The 24,909-nt window shown below is 45.1% G+C and overlaps 1 protein-coding gene and 1 long non-coding RNA gene across 5 annotated transcripts in view; one reads left to right on the top strand and one right to left on the bottom strand.

The window, feature by feature from the left end:
• SPIN1 (spindlin 1) overlaps positions 1 to 13,690 on the bottom strand; it is a 121,552-nt gene extending 107,862 nt beyond the window's left edge. For 2 of the 4 annotated variants that reach the window (XM_077470073.1, XM_077470097.1), the window contains exon 1: positions 13,381 to 13,690. The gene's annotated coding sequence lies outside the window, so the exon portion shown is untranslated. Of the gene's footprint in view, positions 1 to 12,914; positions 13,318 to 13,380 lie in introns of those variants that run through there. The other 2 variants (XM_077470089.1, XM_077470081.1) reach the window with 2 other exon arrangements.
• LOC143961004 (uncharacterized) overlaps positions 1 to 24,909 on the top strand; it is a 123,788-nt gene that overhangs the window by 75,913 nt on the left and 22,966 nt on the right. The gene's annotated exons all lie outside the window — the stretch shown is intronic.

Here is a 24,909-nt window from a genome sequence, read left to right as displayed (position 1 = left end):
TAGAACAGGGACTTGGAAATGACTTCTGTAATAGAAGTCAGTGTAAGTTGCCTGAGTCGTCATAGAAACGACTTTCCTCCTCTCTGGGCAGGCTGCCAAGAAAAGAACAAAAAGATACAATGTTTACACTTGAATGAATGAAATCATCTCAGTGTGTAAAAGTTCTCAGTTTAACCATTTAAAGACTAAAAAACTTTTCTGACACTTGTTGCTTATAAGTAAAAATCCTGTATTTTCTGCCAGAAAATCACTTAGACCCCCCAAAAATTATATATATATTTTTTTTTAGCAGAGATCCTAGGGAATAAAATAGCGGTTGTTGCAATATTTTATGTCACACGGCATTTGCACAGAGGTCTTTCAAATGCATTTTTTTGGGGGAAAAAAAAAAATACACTATTTAAGTTTTTTTTTTTTAAAACAGTAAAGTTAGCCCATTTTTTTTTCGTCCAAAAGTTTTGACTACCTGTTTTTATTTAATATATAGTTTTTTTTTTTTTTATCTAATTCATACATACAAGTAAACTGATTGGAGGTTTGTTTTGTTTAATAAATGTTTAAATGTAAGAAATTTTCTGTATCACTTATGAATGCCGCTTTCACACTGGAGCGGGCAGGCGTTGATGGTAAAACGCTGCAAGTTTTAGCGGCTCTTTACCATCATTTTAGCGGCGCTATTTGGCTGCTAGTGGGGCACATAAAACCCAGCTAGCGGCCGAGGAAGAGGTTAAATGCGCCCGTGAAGCAACGCTGCCAAATCGCATTGCATGCGCTTCGGCAGTGGTGCCCATTCATATCAATGGGCAGGAGTGGTGGAGGAGTGGTATACACCACTCCAAACGTGCTGCTTGGACTTTTTTTTAAGATCCTGCCAGCGCATCGCCTTTGTGCCCGTTCACACTACCGCGACTTGTCAGGCAACTTAGTCGCCTGACAAGTCGCGCTCCGTTCTGTACTATGGAACCGTTCTAATAGGAGTGACTCAAGTTGCTCCGACTTAGAAAAAGGTTCCAGTACTATTTTTGGGGCGACTTCAGGCGACTTGCATGGACTTCTATACAGTCGTCGTTTTGCAAGTCACGTCTGAGTCGCACTGCAAGTCGTGTCGCCCCTGTGTGAACGGGCACTCAGTGTGAAAGCACTCTTTCCTTTCACACAGACTGCAGTGGAGCCGTTTTGCAGGCACTTTACCAGGCGCTATTTTTAGCCCAAAAGTGCCTGAAAAATATCCCAGTGGGAAAGGTGCGTTAGATTTTCTGAGATCAAGGGGGAATAAAAAAATAAAATAAAAAAAAAAGTGAAGAGCGTAAAAGAATATATTCCAAACCCGAAATTGTGGGGGGAAGAATTAATATATAGGCCGTTGGGATCAGCTACAGGCTCCATAGAATGCATTGGCTGCCACTTACAGTGAATCCAGAAAGTATTCACAGTGCTTCACTTTTTCCACATTGTTATGTTACAGCCTTATTCCAAAATGGACTAAATTCAGTTTCCTCAAAGTTCTACAAACAATACCCCATGACAACAATGTAAAAAGTTTGTTTGAAATCTTTGCAAATTTTTACTTTGTTGAAGCGCCTTCAGCACCAATTACAGCCTCAAGTCTTTGAGTAGGATGCTACAAGCTTGGCACACCTATTTTTTTGGGCAGTTTCTCTCCTTCTTTGAAGGACCTTTCAGGCTCCATCAGGTTGGATGGGGAGCGTCAGTGCACAGCCATTTTTTTTGGATCTCTCCAGAAATGTTCAATCGGGTTCAAGTCTGAGTTCTGACTGGGCCTCTCAAGGACATTCAGTTGTCCCATAGCCACTCCTTTGTTACCTTGGCTGTGTGCTTGGGGTCCTTGTCCTGTTGGAAGATGAACCTTCACCCCATTTTGGAGGTCCAGAGCTCTCTGGATCAGGTTTTCATCAAGGATGTCTGTACATTGCTGCATTCATCTTTCCCTTGATTCTGGCTAGTTTCTTCAGGTTCCTGCCACCGAAAAACATCCCAACAGCATGACGTTGCCACCACCATGCTTCACTGTACGGATGGTATTGACCAGGTGATGGAGTGTTGGCTGGTTTCCTCCAGATATGACACTTGCCATTCAGGCCAGAGTTCAATCTTTGTTTCATCAGACCAGAGAATTGTTGCTTGGGCTCAAAGTCCTTCAGGTGTATTTTTGGCAAACTCCAGGCAGGCCAGCATGTGCCTTTTACTGAGGAGTGGTTTGCTTCTGGCCCCTCTATACAGGCCCGATTTGTAAAGCGCTGCAGAGATGGCTCTTCTGGAAGGTTCTCCTGCCTCCACAGAGAAACACTGAAGATCTGTCAGTGACCATCAGGTTCTTGGTCACCTCCCTGACCAAGGCCCTTCTCTCCAGATCACCCAGTTTGGCAGGGCAGCCCCCCTCTAGAAGTCCTGGTGGTTCCAAACTTCTTCCATTTACGGATGATGGAGGCCACTGTGCTCATTGGGGCCTTTAATGCTGCAGAAATGTTTCTGTACCCTTCCCCAGATCTGTGCCTCCATACAATCCTGTCTGAGGTCTACAGACAATTCCTTGGATTTCATGGCTTGGTTTGTGCTCTGACATACACTGTTAACTGTGGGACCTTAGACAGGTGTGTGTGTGCGCCTTTCCAAATCATGTCCAATCAACTTATTTACCACAGGTGGACTCCAATAAAGTTGTAGAAACAAACAAACATCGAGGCTGATCAGTGGAAACAGGATGCACCTGAGCATCATGGCAAAGGCTATGGATACTTATGTACATGCAAATTTATTAAAAATAAAAATCGCAAAGATCTCAAAACAAACTTCATTCACGTTGTCATTATGGGGTATTGATTTGAACTAGACAGCGCTTGCCCCACCCCACTTCTATCTAATGAAAGCTATATGCTTAAATCAAATACACTGGTAGATGTCAAACTATGTATTAAAGGGGACGTAAAATCTCCCACTCTGATGCTTTTTAATTCAGTTCATTATAATTAGCAATTAAATAATTATCAAACTATAGCCACTGCAATCCAGCCGAAATCGCAAATCACTTACTGTTTGAAGAAACTTAAGTTTTTTTTTTTTAAGTTTCCAGGGGTAAGGCAGGGCCATCTTAAGTAATGTTTTATGAGTCAACAGTAGAGTGCATTTCCACCCTTACATTGAGCACTTCCTGTACTGTTAACCAAGCCTCCTTCTCAATCCAACGATTCTATGGCAAGCCTGCTTCCCTGCTCATAGCTGACTTGTTTTATTTCATAGTATTTACTTGTGTCGAATTATCTAGTGTTTGCCTATGTCAGTCTTATCAGCTTCAGTTGATAAGACTGCAGTAATGCTGTCCAATGCCTTTTTTCCCACTCCATGTTATGTCACATGGAGTGTAGGAGGAACTCTGCGTGATTATGCAGTCTTGTGGGATTTTAGTGTTGTGCTGTAGGAAGTCCTGATAATAGAGAGAATAGAGAGACAAGCACACAGAGTGTGCCATAAATCATGGGAGATATGGGCATGCTCAGTGACATTCTAAAGAATGAAAAATGGATAATAATACTACGCAAATAAGGAGATGTCTACAAGCAGTGATCGTTAGGGTTTTTTATGCCGATTCACATGGGACAAAGTTGTGGGGGAGAGTTTACAACCACTTTAATAACTCTAATGCTACATAAATAGTGACTTGATTTAAATAGTAATAAAAAGTGACTTGTGATAATATGTGCAAATACAGCAAAACCAAGTGCTTGGTGCTCCGTGCTCCAGAGGGCATTGTAATTCCACCACTGTGTGGTTCCGCACTCACCAGATGGGGTGGACTCCTCTGCCGTAGCTCAGAATTCAGGATGTGCAGGCATGGAATATACAGAGGTCTCAACATAGCGTAAAAACCTTTATTCAGCTTGGGCATCTTATAATAAAAAGCTCCTTTAAAAGTTGTAAACCGCAAAGGTAAATATAAAACTCTGGTAAGAAATGTCCCCACGCAGCTATCGGTATCTGTTGAATAGCGCTTTTAGTGTATATTTATATTTAAAATTTTAATATTTGTATTTTATCATTTAATTTTAGTAATTTTCATTTTTAACATACGTTATTATTTAATACATATTTTTCATTTTCTATTATCGTATTATTTTTATGATATATACACATTAGGACTTATCACAAGTTGTTTTTTGGATTAAATAGAAATAACTCACTAGCATCATGTAATAACACAACTCAACACAAGATGCCCCTGTTGGACAAAACACAATGCAACACTCAAAGGGATGAACTTCCTGCTGGTGTATTCTAGACACAGGGGGAGATCAGTCTATTAGGATTACCTGCTCCTGCTTTTGAGAATGTCGCACTTTTAAGACGAAACCCGTCAAGCCTGAAGTCCCAATACATCACATCCGGTGTGGACGCTGGAACACACACTGGTCTACAGACAGCACTATTCAGATGCCGATAGCTGCACAGGGACATTTCTTAGAGCTTTTTATCATAAGATGCCTAAGCTGAATAAAGGTTTTTAAAGGATCTTACGCTATGAGGAGACCTCCGTTTGTATATTCCATGCCTGCACATCCTGGATTCTGAGCGCCGCCATGGGAGGCCAACCCACATAGTGGAAGTGTCTGGCGATAATCTTATAATAGTTTCTCTTATACTGGCCTGACACCTTTCCAACTACCACTAGCCACAAGACTAATTATTGCCGATTGACAGCTCTGATCTGACAGCCGATACAAGCAGAACGAGCATGGGGTAACAGGGGCAGGATCTGCTTTATTCAAAAAACGCAAAACCAGAAAACAAGGACAGTCAGCACTGGCAGGGATGTATAATCTGCTGGCGCTACTTTTACTGGCAACCAGTAAGTCGAGAAAGCTCTGCAGCGCTGACTAATCACTGTGGCTTTTCCTTTCACTCGTTGAACATAGGCTGGGGCAGGAGCAGGAGCAGAATGACCCAAACTCAGAAGGTTGAATAATACAGGCCATCAGTGTGAAGACCATTTAGTGGCGAAAAAGTACTGCAGGGAAAACTTCTTGACTAAGGCCCCTTTCACACATGCAAACCGAACAGGTCCGCTTGTCAGGTTTTTTTTTTGTTGGTGGATCTGAACAGGTCCAGGTCTATGGAGCGACAGATGTCAGCGGCGACATGTCTGCTGACATCCGATCCACTAAATTCAGACAGATGGAAACCCAGCAGCAGGACACGTGGCTCCCGTGTCCTGCTGCTGCGCCTATTGACAGACAGAACTCAACCCCAATCCCATCTCACACGTCATTGGATTTGATTGGCAGCAGCTGGAGCTGGTGTGCTTGTTCCTAGCGCGGGAAAGACAGGGTTCAGGTAAGTAAAACGGGGGCACTGGGGGGGGGGCTGCTACACTAAAGGAGGATTTTCACCTTAATGCATTTGGTTGTGCCGATATAATCCACAATGTCCCGCGACATCCTTGGACACCATACTGTACAAAATATTACATTACGGGAAGGTACACCTTTTTACAAAATTTTTTTTTTTTTTTTTGTTTATTTAACCAAAGACAGATGAAAAACAATCTCCCTACATAAGCTTTACATGTATATCAGCTGTCTTCATCTTTATATATTCTTTAGAAAGATCAGATCATGTTAGAGTTTCCCCTTCCTGTTCAGCACTGCAGTGAAGTCAGGGCATACAGCCAAGACAACTGATTGGAGGAAAGGCACACACCCCCTCTGCTCATTACGTAGAGACTTTCAGAGCGGTTTGTTGAATAGTTCATCACTCTGCTAATTTATAGCATCCGTCTCAACACAAAATTCAGACTTGTCAGAAGTTATCAGGCTGATAAAAGAACAGAGCAGGAGACAGAGCAGTGCTTAGAAGAGAGATAAGAAAACACTGCAGATAAATGTGCCCAGCTCCAATTTCGTGAAATGAGGTTTGCATCCACTTTAAAAAGGTCTGACCTTAAAGTATGAAGTCAGCATGACAGCCAAGCAACAAGCATTTTCAAAAGAAAAGGGATTCAGCCATTGGGCACTTTCAGTGAATATACATTTTAAATTCTGCTCTGCAGCATTATTTAAAAAACTCCAAATTGAGCCAGAAACACAACATACAGTGCTTTAATTTATACCCCTTGGGAAATTATGTGATAGACCAACAAAATATGGCACAGAATTGTGAAGTGGAAGGAAAATGATAAATGGTTTTCCAATTTTTTTTTACAAATAAATATGTGAAAAGTGTGGTGTGCATTTGTATTCAGTCCTCTTTACTCCGATACCCCTAACTAAAATCTAGTGGAGCCAATTGTCTTCAGAATTCAGGGTGGATTTGATTTAAATCAACTCAATTTAATATATCATTTTTAAAAAGCAACTGCTATCTCTGGCCTGCAGCAGCTCCTCTGATCCACTGTTGACTCACCGATAGTCCCATTCACTTTAATGGGATAGCTGGTGATGCAGCAGTGACACAAGGTAGGGCACGTGGCGGCAGATGAGTGGATGCCCCCCGGCACGTGACAGGTGCTCTTCAAATGTAAAGACTTATTCTTGCTGGTAGTTAGAATATTTAATATTTGCAAACAAAATTAAGGCTTCCTATTCAGAATAAGCAGCCGTCAGGTTAGTAAAACAGCAATATCCAAACCAATTCATTCAGTTTGTAGTGTACATAGATTTGCAAAACAATGGGATAAAGGAATATTCCTGAAGTTTGTTTCTCATGGTTACTGTGAAATTGTGTGAATTCTTCATTTTTTATCCACCTTGCACCTTATTAGTAGAGTCCTCATGTGTAATTTTATTTCAGTATAAATATAGCTGCTCTGTGAAGCCCTCAGGAGGTTTATTAGACAAACCTTAGTGAACAAACAGCATCATGAAGGCCAAGGAACACACCAAACAGGTCAGGGATAAAAGTTGGAGAAGTTTTAGGCAGGGTTTAGTTATAAAACAAACATCCCAAGCTTTGAACATCTCATGGAGCACTGTTCAATCCATCATCCGAAAGGGGAAAGTGTATGGCACAACTGCAATACTACCGAGACATGGCCCTCCACCTAAACTGACAGGCCAGGCAAGGGGAGCATTAATAGAAGCAGCCAAGAGGCCAAATGCAACTCTGGAGGAGCTGCAGAGATTCCCAGATCAGGTGAGAGAGAGAATCTGTCCATTGGACCGCTATTAGACATGCATTCCAAATATCTGGCCTTTATGGAAGAGTGGCAAGAAGAAAGCCATAAGTCGTCCAGTTTGTCGTTTGTGAAAACCATGTGAGGGACATGGCAAACATGTGGAAGATGCTCTGGTCAGATGAGATCAGCTTTTTAGCCTAAAAGCAAAACGCTATGTTTGGTGGAAAACCAACAGTGCACATCACCCTGAACCATGGTGGTGGCCGCATCATGTTGTGAGAATGTTTCTCTTCAGCGGGGACAGAGAAGCAATCTTAGAAGAAAATCTGTAAAACCTCACACACACGATCGGACTTTGTACAAACTTTCCCGTGGACTTTTGTACAAAGGGCGTTGGCCATAAGTTTGTATTGCATACACGCGATTGGACTTTTTAGGCAACAACCACGAATGTAGTGACGTTTCAAAGTACTGACGACACTTCAAAAGAGGACGTTCAATCAATCCAGCGCCACCTTTGGGCAATTTCTGTATTGTCTGGTCTTTTGCATTGGTTCCGAGCACTTTGCTCCATCGGACTTGTCAAAAAGTTTGTCCTTTTTGCACAGCCAAAAAAAAAAAAAAAAAAAGGTTGTCCGATGGATTGGTTGCTCCAAAACAGCTAATTTGCATGTTTGTTATCAAAAAGTCAGATCGTGTGTACGGGCCTTTAGAGTCTGCAGAAGACTTGACTGGAGCAGAGGTTCACCTTCCAGCAGGACCACGACCCTAAACATAGAGCCAGAGATACAAAGGAATGGTTTAGATCAAAGCATATTTATGTGTTAGAATGGCCCAGTCAAAGTCCAGACATAAATCCAATTGAGAATATGTGACAAAACTTGGGGGGGGGGGGGGGGGTGCCTGTTCAGACACTCTCCATCCAATCTGAAAGAACTTGAGCCATTTTGCAAGGAGTGGGCAAATATGTCACTTTAGATATGCAAAGCTGGTAGAGGCATACCCCAAAAGACTTGTAATTGCAGCAAAAAGTATTGACTCAAGAGGGCTGACTACAAATGCAAACCACACTTTTAAGATATTTGTAAAAAAATAAATAAATTGAAACCCTTTTGTCTTTCACAATTATGTGCCATTTAGTTGGTCTATCACATAAAATTCCAATAAAATACAATTAAGTTTGCTGTAGCATGACAAAATTTTGAAAATTTTAAGGGGTATGAATACTTTTTGAAGGCACTGTAAATTTGCATAAATTTTGCTAAATATGTTCCAGTACATTTCATTTGGAGTAGCCTCATTGGGCAGTGAAGTGACACACACAAAGCGTTGGGTGATGAAGATTCTAGTAGCAACTCTAGTTCTGCAAAAGTAAATATTGAACACAACTGAGGCACTAATAGTATTACCATTTTGAAAGCAATTTTTTGTTTAAAACTTTTTAATCTAATGACAGGGTCTCTTTATGGCAAGATATAGGTTTGGAGAGAATAGCAGAAAAGAAAATATATTTTTTTGCAGGCAAATTTTCCACTTTTACAGGATGCCTTATGTGTAGAACATACTCTGGCAACCATGCGGTTATATATGCAGGTACTTCTGGTGGTTTGAAAACCTGCTCCCGCCTCACACTATGGGTTGCCATGCTGGCTCATGTCCTGTAGGGACACAGAAACCAGCAGGAGGGACCAGTTTTGCAACAAACCAGCTACCAGAAAGGAAAGTATGTTGCCTCTTCTCTTACAGGATTGTGCGTAGAAGTTGTTGTGCTGATTAAACTACAGACACCCTCCCCTAAACAAGGCTGCCATCTATAGTTTTGGAATTTACAAGGTGTGAGCAGTTAGGAATGAGAAACGTTTGGCCCCTTTCACACTGGCGCCTCTGTGAAGCAGAATCAGCTTTGCTCAGCAGAGGATCTCTCTGCTGATCTCAAGAAGGACGTGTACGCTTCGATGTGGGGAGCGGGCATGGACACAGACCTGCTTTACTCCATGGGGCAATCAGATGGATACAGACCACCAGTATGGGGAATAGTACCAACATCCGTCTGTTTTTGCTGGACAGAATCGATCGGATAGCAGCGGGTGTCAGCACACGTTCGCTGACATTTCCTGCTCCCCATTCACAACTGTCATTTGGTGTGTGCTGGCAGACACAGCATGAGGATTACCGTGATTTCTATGGGCCCATTTACACATCTCCCCATTCATTTTTTTGGTGTTAGTGCACATTTTTGTCCCAAAAGACTTCAACAGGAGAGTACAAAAATTACCCTAAGGTTGCTTTTGCACTGAGGTGCTTTACAGCCACTATAAATAGCGCCTGCAAAAAGCCTCTTCTCTCACTCCAGTGTGAAAGCCTGAGTGGTGTCACACTGGAGCGGTGCGCTGGCAGGACGTCAAAAAAAGTCCTGCAAGCAGCATCTTTGCAACTCTACCTGCCAGGTACAGTTGCCTTGGCCAATTGATAGGAGATCAATTGATTCCATCTTAATTCTAAATGGGCAGGGCCTCCGAGCCACTGGCATAGCGCCGCTGCAGCAGCGCTTTCAACCTTTTTCAAATTCTCTTGTCACTGTGGTCATAAACGACCGTTGATTTGACCACTGACTAGAAAAACATTGTCCATATGTTATCATCCTAAAGTTGGCCACACGCAGAAATTTGTATGCTCCCAGCTCAGAAAAATAGAATGCTTAATCCACTTCCCATCCATGCTATAGCCGAATTACTGCTACAGTGCGGCCCTACTTTGCCAGGAGGCCATCATATGACATCCTCCCGTGCTCAAGCGGCCTGAAATCCCAACCCCTTAACACGTGATCAGCTGTCAGCCAATGACAGCTGATCATGTGATGTAAACAGAGCCAGTATTCTGCTATTTTTCCCCTGGCGCTGATGGCGCGAGGAGAAAAAAATAAATAAAAAAACCGATCACCAGCAGCTGTCAAGAGAGACATCAGTCCTGATCAAGGAGAGCAGCCACCGCCTCACCTGTGCCCACCCGTCAGTGCCTCATCACCAGTGCTGCCCATATCAATGAAGGAGAAAAATTACCCGTTTGCAAAATTTTATAACAAACTATGAATTTTAAAATGTTCTGTCTTTGTTTAGCAAAAAATAGAAATCGCACCAAAAGAAAGCTGTGTGTGAGAAAAAAAAAAAAAAAAAAAAAAAGTTATATATATTTCATTTGGGTACAATGTTGCATGGCAGCGCAATTGTCATTAAGTCCTGGCTCACACTGGACTGTTTTAAAATGTTATTTGACATGTCAAAACGGCAGCAATTGTCGTCAATGGCACCATCCTAAGCAGTGCGACGCCACTTCTGCACAGATGTCTGAAAACGTGGGCCAAAGTCGGGACTGATGTGCGGGAGTGAAATCGTGCTGAACTCTCACAGCTTCATTCTCAGTGTGACCCTGGGCTCAAAGTATGACAGTGCTAAAAGCTGAAAATTGGTCTAGGCGGGGGGGGGGGGGGGGGGGGGGGTTTAAGTGTCTAGTAAGCAAACAGTTAAAGAAACATTGGAAATGTTTCTGGCAATCAGTGGCTGCAACCACTGTTTAGTGTATTTTGACAAAACAGCAGATGTTGCTGTTTGAACACAATGGGTTTGAGTTACTAAAACCGGAGTGCAAAAATCCGGTGCAGCTCTGCATAGAATCAGCTTCCAAGTTTGTCAAAGCTAAAAATTGAAAAAGCTGAAGTAAGTAGCAGATTGGCTACCATGCACAGCTGCAGCAGATTTTCCACTCTCCAGTTTTAGTGTATTAACTCATGCGCTGGTGGTGGGGAGTGCTATTGGCTGAAAAAAATAAAAAAAGTGTAAAACTGTATGGGCACCTTTTCGGGCTCTCATCACGGATAAATGTGACACAGAGAGCCAGATCCCCGTTCTGACAAAAAGGAGTAGAGCATGATCCTAGTGATCAGGAATAACGATCTCTCTGTACTCCCAGTCAGGGAACACATTTAAACCCTTCCTTGCCAGTGTCATTCATTATATTAATCCGTGGCAATTTTTAGCTTTGATCACTGTAATAAATGTTACTGGTTCACAAAAAAAAATAAAAAAAGGAAGGAAGGAAGAAGAGCGTCCGATCTGTCTGCTGCAATCCCGCATAAAGTTGCTGATCACTGTCATTACTAGTGAAACTTTATTTTTTTATTTATTTTTTTTTTTTAAAAGAGCCCCCTAAATCTATCCCCTATTTTGAGGACGCTATAATTTTTGTGCAAACCAATCAATATGCGCTTATTGCGATTTTTTTTAACAATAATACATAGAATACATATTGGCCTAAACTGATGAAATTTTGTAATACATATCCAAAAAAAAAAATATATGCGATGCAGTACCATATCGCGAAAAAATAAAAAAAATGGCATGTTATTAAAAGGGGTAAACCCTTCTGAGGCTGAAGTGGTTAAAGTCCCGTCCCCCCCACTCTATAAAAAAAATATTTTACACAAAAAAAAAAAAAAAGTGTATATATATATAATATATATATATATATATATATATATATATATATATATATATATATATATATATATATATACACACACACACACTTTACAAACATGTTATACTTACCTGCTCTGTTGCAGTGGCTTTGCACAGAGCCTCCCTTTTTCAGGTCCCTCTTCTGTAAACCTGGCCTCTCCCTCCTGTTGAGTGCCCACCACAGCAAGCAGCTTGCTATGGGGGCAACCAAGCCAAGTCACAGATCCTTACGTCCAGACACAGAGCCCCAGCCCCCTCTCCCCCCATTGGCTAGCTGACTGATTGACAGCTGCAAGAATCACAGACTGCTGACACACATGGACAGAAAGACCTCAGGTAAGTATGAGGGGGTGGGGATGCTGCACACAGAAGGCCTTTTTTTTTTCTCTCTTAATGCATAGAGAAAGAAAAAACCTTCTGCCTTTACAACCGAAAAAAATTTAAAATATTTATATATAATGAATATAGACAAAGTGAAATCTTGAAAGATAAGTTCATACACTGGGCCGTAAGCAACCTGAATATTAAACAGGATAACAGTCTTCATTCTTGGGCCTTAACAACAATTTGACAGGGCAATATAGAAAATTGACACTGAGCACAAAACCAAACTCCAATAGGCCTTTTAATTCCTTAAACCACTGATGCAATTTAGGTCCAAACCATCCAAAACACAATACTAACCTCCACTTTAACATGAGCATCAAATCAGCAACAAGATCAAAACTACGCTCCAAAGTTTTGCAACTACCTAAGCACTGTTGTGTTACTACGTTGCTCCAAGACAAAACACGGCCACTGCTGCGCCCATTCATTTTTGTTTTGCAAAGACAGCCCCATCACCGGTACAATAACCAGGCGCACAGTTTACTGAGGTTCAGGAGAGGATTGTGATCCAAGTCTTTACCTGATAATAGACAGTGGGACAAGGTCAACAAAAATATAAATAAATCCCAAAACGTTAGACTTGAAAAGCATGCTGTGATCCTGTCTCGGAGATGTCCATGTCACTGCGTGTGATGTGCAGGGGACACACTTGTACCTGGGAGAGCTGGAAATGGCAAGCAGACAATGATCAGTGCACACGATGAGAAAATGATCCAGATTTGGAGGAAAGGCATGTCTCTTGTGCACTGGGAGAACATAAACACGGCAGAATTTGGTGCAGCAGCAGCATCCCTCCCTCCCTTCCCCAAATACCAAAACATAAACAGGACTAAGAGAGAGGCTGGTGTGTGCGGCCTGCCTCCCCTCACATGTAGTATGCCGCTTACCTTGCACACTGGAGTCCTAGCAGGCAGTGTCAGCCATGTTGTGTGCTGCTCCAGTATTTACAAACCTGCAGCAGCCAGGCAGGCAGGGTTCTTGTCTCGGAGAAAAGGGGGGAGGGGGGCGGAAAGCAGCAGACAAAGGAAGCCAATGCCTGAGACACAGACACACCAGACACTCGCTGCTGCCCCTCGGCCGGCTCTCTCCCCCCCAGCCCCTGCTCCTCCAACACGATTCCGCTGTCCAGGTGAAACAATAGAAGATCCCCTCTTTACGTCATATCTTCGCAGACTCTGGGTGACGTCACGCCACGGATAAAAAAAAAAAAGAAAGGGAACGCAAGGGGGCGCCCGGGGAGAGCTGTGAGGAGAGAGAGTGGCGGGACTGAGGGAGAGAGTTACTTGGAGGAGGAGGCAGGGGAGATATAAGAACAAAGGGCCAAGTTTAGAGGGAGGACCCCGCTCCTCTTACCTGCTCATACGGGGCTTTCCGTCCACTTCCTCCGGGGCGGCTGAATTCTCCCCCAGGTAATGGTTCCGCTCCCCCCCCCTATCCCCCCTCCTTATTTCTGTCACCAGAGCCGCTCCCGCCTTGCACTCCTCTCCCTCCCACCCCCCCCCTACTGAACTCTTCTCACCCCCCTCCTTTCCTCCCCTCACACACTGCCAGATTTGGAGCTCGTTCACGGCTGGCTATAGGACTGTAGTGCCAGGAGCAGGCCTCGCCTTCCTGCCAAATACTGATCCCTCCCTCCCTCAACTCTTCTTGGTGCAGGACTCGGGGGCCGCGCACGCGCACTACAAGCCCGCTCTCCGCCGCGGTAGACGGCAACTGCGCATGCGTCGTTCTTCTTCTCAACCCGACTTCGTTCCGCTGCTTGGGAAGGATTTTTGCCGGTAACTTTCATTAACCAGTTTACCATCTAATTGGAATAATCAAGGCTTTCATTTCTGAAGGCAGTATTAGTCTGCCTGGCAGACTGTGTTAGCTAAGAAAAATAAATAAAAAAATCAAGCCAGAACTTTGAATATGTTTTTATTGTAGAACCAAGCTAAGGAATTTGAATATGCAAAAAATAAAAATAAATAAAAAAACCTTTTGCAATGTTTACAGAGATCACTGTGAGGTATTCAGCTTGTAATTACTCACAGGTGAGGCAATCAGTTTCACGTTCGCAACTGCAAATTCCATTTTTATTCACAGGGCAGTGTAGGGTATCCTATTCACAGGACAGCGAGGAGTATCCTATTCACAGGGCAGAGCGGGGTATCCTATTCACAGGACAGAGCGGGGTATCCCATTCACAGGACAGTGTAGGGTATCCTATTCACAGGACAGCGCAGGGTATTCCATTCACAGGACAGTGTAGGGTATCCTATGGACAGGGCGGGGTATCCCATTCACAGGACAGGGCGGGGTATCCCATTCACAGGACAGGGCGGGGTATCCCATTCACAGGACAGGGCGGGGTATCCCATTCACAGGACAGGGCGGGGCATCCCAATCACAGGACAGAGCGGGGCATCCCATTCACAGGACAGTGTAGTGTATCCCACGTTCGCAACTGCAAATTCCATTTTTATTCACAGGGCAGTGTAGGGTATCCTATTCACAGGACAGCGAGGAGTATCCTATTCACAGGGCAGAGCGGGGTATCCTATTCACAGGACAGAGCGGGGTATCCCATTCACAGGACAGAACGGGGTATCCCATTCACAGGACAGTGTAGGGTATCCTATTCACAGGACAGCGCAGGGTATCCTATTCACAGGACGGGGTATCCCATTCACAGGACAGCACGGGGTATCCCATTCACAGGACAGCGCGGGGTATCCCATTCACAGGACAGCGCGGGGTATCCCATTCACAGGACAGCGCGGGGTATCCCATTCACAGGACAGCGCGGGGTATCCCATTCACAGGACAGCGCGGGGTATCCCATTCACAGGACAGCGCGGGGTATCCCATTCACAGGACAGCGCGGGGTATCCCATTCACAGGACAGCGCGGGGTATCCCATTCATAGGACAGTGTAGGGTATCCTATTCACAGGACAGAACAGGGTATTCCATTCACAGGACAGTGTAGGATATCCTATTCACAGGACAGTGTAGGGTATCCTGTTCACAAGACAGCGCAGGGTATTCCATTCACAGGACAGTGTAGTGTATCCTATTCACAGGCCAGCGCAGGGTATTCAATTCACAGGACAGTGTTGGGTATCCTATTCACAGAACAGCGCGTGGTATCCCATTCACAGGACAGTGTAACGTATCCTATTCACAAGATAGCGCAGGGTATTCCATTCACAGGACAGCACAGGGTATTGCATTCACAGGACAGCACAGGGTATTCCATTCACAGGACAGTGTAGGGTATTCCATTCACAGGACAGTGTAGGGTATTCCATTCACAGGACAGAGCAGGGTATTCCATTCACAGGACAGTGTAGGGTATCCTATTCACAGGACAGTGTAGGGTATCCTATTCACAGGACAGTGTAGGGTATCCTATTCACAGGACAGAGCAGGGTATTCCATTCGCAGGACAGTGTAGAGTATCCTATTCGCAGGACAGTGTTGGGTATCCTATTCACAGGACAGGGCGGGGTATCCCAATCACAGGACAGAGCAGGGCATCCTATTCACAGGACAGTGTAGTGTATCCCATTCCCAGGACAGCGCGGGGTATCCCATTCACAGAACATCGCAGGGTATCCCATTCACAGGACAGTGCAGGGAAGGTTTGTGGACTGGATATGGATAGAACAGTCATAATTAGAAGTGGCGCCCTCTCACAGTTGCAGAATGCCGGCTGCCCGCACCGATGATGATGTAGGGAATCCCATTCACATGAAGGCGTAGCATATCCCATTCACATAAATGGGCCGTTCTACACGCAAAAAACACAACAAAGTAGCCCTGCACCTTTTTCAGGAGAAGACCTTGGCACGTTTGTTCACCTAGCATTTTAGGGCTTTATATTAGCACCTTTCTGTGCCATGTTTAGAGTGGCTTTAGGCTTGGTTCACATATATGCGTGTAGCACTGACCCCTGAAGGAGCTGCTGGTTTGAATTGGGCCTGCACTTTACCAAGAAACCCCACTAACTTGACTCAATCCCCTTGGCACAGCTGTGGTGCAATGTAATACAATACAATATAAAACAATGTAAAGTACCTGTATAATACCCCCAGGATCTTCTGGCTCCACCTGGTGGGGAAAAACAGCATGCCACACAACTGGGCACTTAACCAGAAATATTTTTACTGCAAGTATATTAAAGCAGGTGGTTACAGAGATTGCACTGCCATCCCAACGTAGGATGTCAGTACAATATGAATCAACAGACAAATATAATATGAAAGAGATACATAGAAATATATATATATATATATATATATATATCTAAACCTGGGAGCTCCTGCTACTTTAAAGTTATATGTGAGGCCTCACTTAAAGTACTCTCTCCCATATCTTCTTTCTTCGCTAGCTAGAGATGACTCCTGATATTTGTAATCCAAAAGGTAGGTAAGAGTTAGCTTAAGGTACTCCAGGTATAACTCCAAGAAAAAAATACACAACGCTTGGGCACGAAAGTGAAGTAGGCCTCAAGACTGCTCAATGCCAGTTGCTCTGTTACGCCTCCGTGGAACAACAGGTTCCAGCGAGGTCTGTAAGTGAGTCTAACTGTGTGCAGCCAATTAACAAACGGTGGGCCGTAACCCGCTCACCAACTGGATCTGAGTTCTGGGTGATGACTTTGATCCGACAACTGTAGCTTGCTTCTGTATCAGCTGGGCAGATGCTCTGTGTCTCACCGCTGACTGGATCTGGTCCTACGATACTCCGGTAAGCGTCTGTGGGCCTTGTCAATCCGCTGTGACTGTCTGCAGCTGTCTCCCGGAAACCTCCTCACAGATCCGCACAGGCATGCAGCGTGGTCCCAAGAGACATAAAATGGCCGCTGCTGTCCCTTATATCCCCTACCCAGCATGCACTGCGTAAGAGAGTGTTCATGGGTAGGTCACACACGGACTCCCGGGTAACGAGGTCAACCTTCAGAATCCAAAACAAACAGTCACTTCCTGTGCAAGTCTTTAGGTTGTTCTGCGTTAATGATAAACAGGTGCGTTACCCATATTTGGCCACCAGATGGCTCTAGTGCGAAACCACAGTAATGTCCATATACCTCACATTAAAGCATGCATAATCACATCTATAAACCATGATGTCAGCGCTACACACTCCCCCTGCTTTAACTCTTTGGTCCCCAAAGAGGCTCAAATTGCTGGCTCTATCCTGTATCTTAGCATCTATACGATCATACAGTACGGACAGGGGAGCCTCCCACCAGTTGTCATATGGTGAGGAGCTATCCTGTGCACTCACAGCTGATACTACCATATCTTGTACAGATGTGCCAAGGGGTGAGGTGGGGCTGTCCCCTACTGAATCAGTAGTAGAGGGACCAGGAAATTCAGTTTCTTTTGCTGACAAACTGAGGCTTCAGAGCATTCGCCCAATGTATCATAAGTCAGTCTGCGAGACGGGCAAATCTCTCTCTTTGCTCCTGGTACTTTCAGGGGTTTCCATTTCCTTCTGGCAAGTATCTTCAACCTCTTCCTCAATGTCTGCAGGTGGGGAGATGTTTGAAGTACTAAACTCCTCTGTAGGATAAGTTGTTGGTACAAATTCTGGTGCCTCCACTCTGAGAGTCCCAACAGTTTCTTCTCCCACCTCTGAAGAGACGTCAGCATCTACTTCAAAAGTTTCTGTGGGCCACAACCAACTAATTTCTACTTCTTCATCTTCCTCTGGAGAAGGCACAGGCTGAGATCTGGTTGTTGGCCTGCTCACATCGGTGGATGAGGGTTCCTCCTCTGTACTTATCCTAACTGCTTCAGTGAGGGGCAATAGGTGATTCCTGTGCCAAGTCTTTACTGGTCCAGTGTTTCCTTCTGGCTTTATCTCATACACTGGGAGCCCTGGAAGCTTTTTGCACACAACATAAGGCTGTGACCTCCATCCAGCCAGCTTATGTATGCCTAGATTCCTTAGTAGAACCCGATCACCTGGTTGAAGATCGTGGACTCTCACTTTCAGGTCAAATTTCCTCTTGTTCCGGTTCTCCCTGGAGTTCGATGTGGCTTTGGCCTTTTCATAAGCAATTTTTAAATTCCTCCTCAGCCTATCCACATATCCTCTATGGGAGGTCTCTGAGGTGTGATCCAGGGAGTTTCCAAAAGCCAGATCCACTGGTAGTCAGGCTTCATGGGCGAACATCAGTCGGTAGGGTGAACACCCAGTGGCGTCACTTTTGGTGCTGTTGTAGGCATGGACCAGTGCCGCAATGTGCCTACTCCATTGGGGCTTTTGCTCTGCTGTTAATGTTCCCAACATATTCAGGAGGGTCCTGTTGAACCTATCCGGCTGGGGGTCCCCTTGTGGGTGATAAGGAGTGGTCCTGGACTTCTGTATGCCTAGTAAATGCAGCAGCCTTTTTATCAACCTGCTCTCAAAGTCTCCCCCTTGGTCCGAATTTATCCTTCGAGGTAAGCCATAATGGACGAAAAACTTTTCAACAAGAGTCTTTGCCACTGTGGTTGCCTGCTGGTCTCTAGTGGGAAATTCCTGGCCATAACGGGTGAAGTGATCTGTCACCACTAAGATCTCCCCTTGCCCACTTAGGTCTGATTCTAAGCAGAGAAAGTCTATGCAAACTAAGTCCATTGGGCCCTGACTCTCCAGATGGCCCATTGGGGCAGCCCTTTGAGGCAATGTCTTCCGCTGTATGCACCTGAGGCAGGAATGACAGTAACTCTCCACTTCTTTCCTCATGAAGGGCCAGTAAAATTTGTCCTTTACTAACTGGAGCGTCCTTTCTGCTCCCAAATGGCCATGGTGGTCGTGTAGGGCAATCAATACTCTCTCTCTGTGCTTTTCCGGCAAGAACAACTGCCACTTCTCTTCTGGATCGTCAGAGGGGCCTTTTCAGTAAACCGCCCCCTGTTGTAATTGCAACCGATCCCATTCCTTCAAGAGCAGCGGGGCTTCTTTACTGGGACTCTTCTTCAGTACTTCAGACTGTTTGTGTTCCAATGCCTTTAACACCATTCCTCACAATGGGTCTTCCTCTTAATCTCTCCTGAGATCCTTCCTGGATAGCTTGGGAAGACCTTCTTGCACAACCTGGGAGACATTGCAATAGCACCTGGGGACTCCCACTGAGGACACTCCTATTTCTTCGGCTCTGGGCCCACCTTTTCCAGATTGGCTCGTCCCTTAACACAGGATCCTTATCCCTTCTGGGGTAAGCTGAGTCCAATCTCCTGAGGGATCTTGAGGGTCGAGGGGCCTTCTGGACAGAGCATCCGCATCTCGGTTACCAGCTCCTGGTCTGTACTTCAGGCTGAAGGTAAATGCCGAAAGAGCGGCTAGCCACCTGTGACCAGTGGTGTCCAGCTTTGCAGTGGTGAGCAAGTAAGGGGGTTGTTGTCTGTCTTTACTATGAATTTGGCCCCATACAGGTAGTACTTCAGCTTGTCTTCCACTGCCCACTTCAGAGCCAGAAATTCAAGCTTGTGAGTTGGATAGTTTTTTTTCAGCGGGAATCAAACTTCTGTTCACATAGGCAATTGGTCGCAGATGCCCTTCATGCTCCTGGTAGAGCACCCCTCCTAGGCTGTCTCAGCTGGCATCTACGTGTAGTTTGTAAGGCTTGGCAGGGTCAGCATAGGCTAAGACTGTAGCAGTAGTAAGGCTCCACTTCAGCTGTCTGAATGCTTCTTCACATTCTGGAGTCCACTGATCCTGGATAGACTCTTTCTTTTTCCTGGGCCCTTCTTTCGGCCTTGCCGACTGATCTGGGTATTCATTGGCCTCTTGCTGATTCTTCAGAAGCTCAGTGAGTGGGTGGGCTATCTTTGCAAACCCTTCCACAAACCTTCTATAGTAGGAGCAGAATCCCAAGAATGACCTGAGTTCCGTAATGTTGGTAGGCCTGGGCCAAGAAGTGACAGCTTCTAACTTCTTGGGATCAGTTGCTACTCCCTCTTCAGACACAATGTGTCCCAGATAAGTGACTGAGGGCTGGTAGAACTGCCATTTCTCCATAGAGAGTTTCAGGCCTTCCTCATGAAGTCATCAGGACCTTTTCCAGGCATTCTTCACATTCTTCCAAACACTATTATGTCATCCAGGTAGACCAGTACTTCTATCAGGTTCATGTCTCCCACTGTTTTTTCCATCAATCTCTGGAAAGTCGCTGGCATCCGGTTGAACTCGAAGAATCCCACCAGGGTGATGAAAGCAGTCTTCTCTCTATCTTCTCTCTATATTCTGATAATACCCACTTTTGAGGTCCAGCACACTGAACCACTTCACCCCCCGACAGGCTCTGCAAGGCATCTTCTATCCGGGGGGTCTGGTGTATTGGTCAGGAACGGTCCTCCGGTTCAGGGTCCTAGAATCAATGCATAGGCGTAGAGACCCGTTCTTCTTCCTCACCACCACAATTGGGGAGGCATAAGGACTCCTGGACTCACGGATAATGCCCGTTCTCTTGAGCTCAGCCAGTTGCTCTTGCAGGTCTTCCAAATCTCCCAGTGGGATTCGCCTGACCCTTTCTCTGAAAGGCTTGTCCTCTTCCAGTGGAATCCGAAGGGTGGCACTTTTGGCTAATCCCACATCAAACTCGCTTTTTGAGAAAGCGTCCCTCCATCTCAAGAGTTGGGCCTTAGCTCTTTCCCTCCAGGCAGGAGTAAGGGGTGTGTCCTTGAGACAAAACTCTTTTTGAGGCATCTCTGTTGCCAATCCTTCCTTCAGGCTACATACTGAAACTGGGGTGGCTGGACTAACTTGTCCTAACAAAAGGGTCCGACAATCCTCTGACTGCCACCTGTCCTCGGTCGGACCAGCACCCAATATATAACACTACTTTGCTACATTCTGTCTTGATTACTGGAATATTTATGTGTCTGCTCAGGCTTTTAGACGGGTCACGAGGCTGTTCTGGACTCAAAAGGGTCCAACAATTCCTCTATCTGTCACCTGGTACCGGTTCAGACTATATCACAGTCTCAAGTTAACGAGGACAAGTTGACGAGGACAAAAGGATAGAGAGAGAGAGAAACGTCTACAGTGTTCGACTGCCGTGCAAGTCTCTTTACACGCGTCTTCCCAAAACGTAGACCAGTCACAGCCCTGTCCACCCCTGAGGTGGCCACAGGTAGAGAAGCGAACCGAGCAATATGTGACCACTTATTACTCTCAACAAGACATTTAACGAACAGATAAGGAGTACAGTAATATTCAATGCACCACTTCAAATGCCATCTTGAATGTTATCTGGATGTCCCAATACAAATCCTAAACTTCTTACTCTACTCTTCTCTACCGCTTCTGGTTGTTCAAGGTCAACCTGTAAGGGGACACCTCTCATCTCCCTGTCCTCTTATTCTTCATTCAGCTTCTTTAACTTTCAATGCTTTCCGATGAACAAATTTGACTGGGTAATGCACATTTAATCTGAACACCAATACGTGTGCAGTCTCCGGGAATAAGGGCTTATAACCAAGAGACTCAGTTCTATATCCTGGCTCTACTCTCTACTACTTTGACAAGACCCCAGCCTTCTTCATTTATGGCAAACAACAGTCCACAAATACACTTAGGACATGACATTACCAACAAAATATGACCAACAACCAACGACACAACAAGATGTGTGACAACTGTAGAGAAATACAGGATTGTTTAGATCTCACGGGAACACCACCCCACCGATGGGCGTATTCCTGACGCCCCCTCCTGGTCCCATGCTTCACCGCACCCATGCTTCTTTGCACAATTATTTATTCCCCAGGAGGAGTTTAAACCACGTCAACTAACTCATCCGTGACTATATGATCAATCTCTCATTCCCAACAGCCACCACAAAACACAAGATCGATCAACAAAACAGAACAAAACAACAAAACAGGCGGCAGATATAATTAGTACAGGTTCAAAGGCTATGGGCAAGATATATACCTGTCTCTTTGCTGACCGTGGAGAGCCGATATAGACAGAGATTAGCCAATCATGGGTACAGGATAAACAGTAGACTAGATATACAAGATATCAAAAGTGTCTTACCTTTTCTAGAGGTGATAAATCTCCACATCCAGTCTCCGTATTAGCTTGTCCCGGTCTCTTCTCGAGTGGCTATCCTCTGGTACAGAGCCCACAGCCCCATGTTGGGGCGCCAAAATGTTTTGGATCAGAACCAAGGTCTGGTATTTTTTATATCTGCCCCGATCAAATCATTAAGTATAAAGCATGTATTCTATGAAGTAATCACCCTGACACCATTTGTCCAGTGTGAAAATTACTTTCCGTTCTTTATTTCCCCTTTTGCCGTTTATATAATACCGGCTGAACATGGAAAAAAACAAGCAAGGTGAGATGTATGCAAAACATATTATTGTGACATATTGCTGTATTACTGTAACAAATATATGTATATATGCTTTCAGCTGGTTTAGCACGTTTAGTAATTAATCATAGCTAAACTAGATATTTTAGTAACTTCTTCCTTTCTTCGAGACGAGACGTTGGATGTTGATGTCATGCACTTCTTGGAAAAGTGGCACAGTCTTTTTATAATCTTCTGCGGTTCGGCTACAAGACAAGGGCGGGGGGGGGGGGGGGGGTCAGCTAGCAGTTATCTGAAGTAGAGTTAAGGTTTTTAGTAAGCTTATACAGTGATATTACATATTGAAATAGGCATTTTAGCATTCTACCTAGTACCTCATATGACAATTTTTAATGTGATACCTTAGTCACATCCATTACAACAGTAGTCGGGATAGCACCCTCAGTGGCACCGCTGCTACATTACGGACACTGACTGGACCTTGCAGTGAGTCCTCTTCAATGTCCTGGTGGGCAACACTTCTGGGATAAGTTCTAACCCCTTTCTTTCTTCCTGGCTTGTATCTTCCAGGACAACGAAGGGACCAGAATTCTTTCAGCCTAACTTGACAAAGGCCCTCAGACAAACTACTTCACCGGGCTGGACCCATTTTTTCCCCTATCCAAGAGCCAGGTTTTTCCCACTCCCTCTTCAGGAGCCTCTTCTTCCTGCTTAAGATCTCAGTATTTCTGGGCCAACATTGGATGCATTTTAACAGCTTTCTCACCAAGTCAGTGTTTATCCCAATAATTAACTTTTATCGGCACCTGGAGGGCGAGGACACACCACAACCAAGGTGTCGAATGTCTCAGCTTTTCCTGCTGTACTTGGGTCAAACTTGAGTCTGACTGACAGGTAACCATCATATGGGAAGTTCTGAGTGCCTAACCCCATATCTCCAGTTCCTCCAATTTCTGTAGCGGCAGGTGCTTGAGATGTCGGTTGTAGAAGTCCCTGTACAATAAGGTCACTTGAGCTCCAGTGTCCAGCAAGGCTTTTGTATAAATCCCCTCAATTTGGATGGGGACAATTGGGGAAGGCCCCGCTAACTTGGAGGGGAACCCACTGAATGTGGGTCTTTTGGTCCTCTTTGTGTTTTGGACCCTTGCCTCCGGCCTTGGGGGCCTCTCCCTCTTCCGTCTTGATATTTTCGTTGCCCCAGGGGTCTGGGGCGTACGAGTTTGATTGGAGTTAACAACAGTAGTCGGGCGCCCAGTTGACTCCTTCACTGGGGCCCTCTGAAGTTTTCCGCCGGCTTTGCTGATTTTGTCACCATCGCTCTTGGTCTTGGGCACACCCGCTTAAAATGTCCAACTCCTCCACAGTCGAAGCAGGCTCTGGTTTCCTTCACTTCTGTGGGACTTGTTGGTTCTTTTGGTGCTTGAATTCCCCTATCAGCAGGAATGGTGTGCTGGGCAGTCAACAGGGCCATCATCTCCATCAACTGTGCCACCTGTGTTTGGAGAAGTTCTACTTGAGGGTCACCACATGCGGCACCAGCCATCCTGATTTCAACCACTGACTTTGGAACTTGAGTTTTATCCCTCTTTCTCTCAAGAGTGGCCTCCTCTTCCTGCACGGTCCGGATCAGATCCGGGTACTTGAGGATGCTACTGTCTTATTGGGACCTTAACTGGAGCATGATGGGGTCCAATGGCTGTGCACCCTTCAAGACTTGTTTTGCCCTTGTGTCATCCACTTCCCTGGGATCTAATCCTTTCTTTAAGAGGATCTGATGCAGGACTTTGTCCAACCGTCCTATGTACTCTGACAGTTTCTATCGTGCTTGTTGGTAAGTGTGTTCTAGTTGATAAATTAGGTTGGAGACCTTCTCTGTCCACCCAAACACATCCTGTAGGATATCCAAATAGTCCTGAGCCACGCAGTTCTGTTTGCTGAGCTCCAGGTTTCGGATAGCTTCTGAAGCAGGCCCTCTCAGGCTTTCAGCAATCCTCTGCTTTTTTTGTGTTTCAGGGATGTCCCACTCATCCAGGGCTTGGATAGTCTGCTCTAGCCATTCCTCAAAATTCCTTTCTTCCAGGGGTACGGGTTGCAATCCTGAGAAGATGCTAAGTTTCTGGTAGGAATTTCCAGAATATGCAGGGTTCCCTTGCTGGCACTTCACCACAAAGTCTCCTAGTGCTGTAAGGAGCTTTGGCTCAATTGTGGCTGAGCATGAGCGGTAGGAAGCTCTTACCTTGATTGCCTTCTCCTGGTTGGAGCTGACAGGGCCTTTACTTTGCCTCTCTGGGTGTGTCTGGCGAAATTTGGTTCTGTCAGACAGTTTCACACTAGTGCCTTGAAAACTCTTAGGAACCCCTTTCCTCCACTCCAGCAGTGCATAAGTGCGATTGGTTCCGTGATCTGGTCTTACTGCAACCACATAGGCCTTCCTGTCTGGGGACAAGGTTTGCACAATGTTTTTAACTTGTTTTTCCCCCCAGTCCTCTCCTGGGAGTTCAATGGCCACGCTCGCTTCTGAGTGGGTACCGTCTGCCTCGCACCATTGGACCACTGTGACGGGGTCCATAGTGGTACCAAGGG

This window comes from Lithobates pipiens, unplaced genomic scaffold (genome assembly GCF_037356315.1).
Source record: "Lithobates pipiens isolate NorthernLeopardFrog02 unplaced genomic scaffold, aLitPip1_a1.2 Scaffold_11, whole genome shotgun sequence".
NCBI classification, from domain to species: domain Eukaryota; kingdom Metazoa; phylum Chordata; class Amphibia; order Anura; family Ranidae; genus Lithobates; species Lithobates pipiens.
Note: the sequence above shows the minus strand (reverse complement) of the source record. Positions and strands in the feature narration are given on the sequence as shown.